Raw genomic sequence first — 1602 nt, 5'->3', positions numbered from 1 at the left:
TTTATAATAATAAAACATTTTTTGGGGGGGATTTCTGTACTTTTCTTAAAGCTGTGTATTTATCTGTTTCCTTGGTATGATTTTATACATTAATTCCCATATTGTAACACATTACATTAACTCTTAAATGCATGGGTGTTTCGCCGAACATTAATAAATACTCAAGCCTTTAGCGACCCGGCACGTATATCTATCACAAATGGATCTACAAAATGATAGTGTCAAATTTTTACATATCACATATTTATTTTCTCAGGCATTTTTTGGGTCTAGATAGACACACAACTTACTTAATTTCAGTAGTACACCCAAATGACAATAGTCAAATCATACTGCTCATGTGTTAAACGTGCTATAGTTTATTTACACGTTGTTTCAATATCAATGACAAATGTTAAACAAGCACATCGCCACCTTGAGTAACAAATAACATGTATAATATGTATGTGTAGATGCATATAGAATACTGAATATTCACCATTGTCACACAGAAAATCAATGAGATGTAATATTTATTTGTATGAATATAGTACTAATTTCTCGCTAAAGAACTGAGGTATGCATTAAAGGGTTAGCATGTAAATTAAATGCAATGAATAAAAATAACATTTGAATATTTAATTAAATATTTAACATTTTGAAATTGTACAGAGGATGTGTCTATTCTAGCTAAATAGCCTCTGGTCTACTTCAAGAAACCAGACAACATAAAGATCCTAAAGGTGTTACTTTTCTCAGCGCTGCTCTGAATGGACCAATCACAGTTGTTTGGTACAAATCAAATAAGATTTTTTTTTTATTAATTAATTAAATATAGCGAAATATAGCAATTGCTTTGTATGTAAGATGCCAATAATAACATTTGCTTGCTTTAAACAATTCTAGATTTTAATATGTCGCGAATAAGACTAAAAACGGCTTGAGATTTCAATGCACTTCAATAGATTATTCGACTCTTTGAGCCACAGGTGTAGCAAGCTGTGAGCTTTTAGTCTCAGCAATAAAGGATGAAATCTTGCAGATGACTTTTAAATCAAGTATTACAACTATGCATGCAGGGCCCTTAACATCCAACACTAAACCACAATGACAGTGACACTCAAACAATCATATTTTTGGAAATAGATGCACTCACATGACACAAATCCTAATAGAAACAAAAACACAACACCACCAGTGCAAATACTGCAATAAAAAACACAAATTAATTAGCCATTTTAACTCATGTTGCGATGCATGATGGTAATAGGGCTGTCAATTGAGCAGAGATACTAAATTCAAATTTTTTACCTGGAAACGTTGTTTCCTTAGTCCACAAGAGGGCGCAATAAATACATAAACCATACAGCACCATTATATTATTGCAAAGAACATTCCTGGCTTTTAAAAGAGCATTTTATTTTCAACTAATGTGCATAAAATAAGTAAATAAAAAGTTTCAGTCGGTCCATATTTTCAAATGTTAAGTCAAAAGTAAAATGAGGGGGGGAAACGCTTCAATAGACAGTTCACATGGTGTTACACTTGCACTGATTCCTACTACCCCAAGCTTCATAATAACAGTGAAATACCTCATTGTGTTTTATTTTTTACAGTTGTATG

This window comes from Myxocyprinus asiaticus, chromosome 46 (genome assembly GCF_019703515.2).
Source record: "Myxocyprinus asiaticus isolate MX2 ecotype Aquarium Trade chromosome 46, UBuf_Myxa_2, whole genome shotgun sequence".
NCBI lineage: Eukaryota > Metazoa > Chordata > Actinopteri > Cypriniformes > Catostomidae > Myxocyprinus > Myxocyprinus asiaticus.
Note: the sequence above shows the minus strand (reverse complement) of the source record.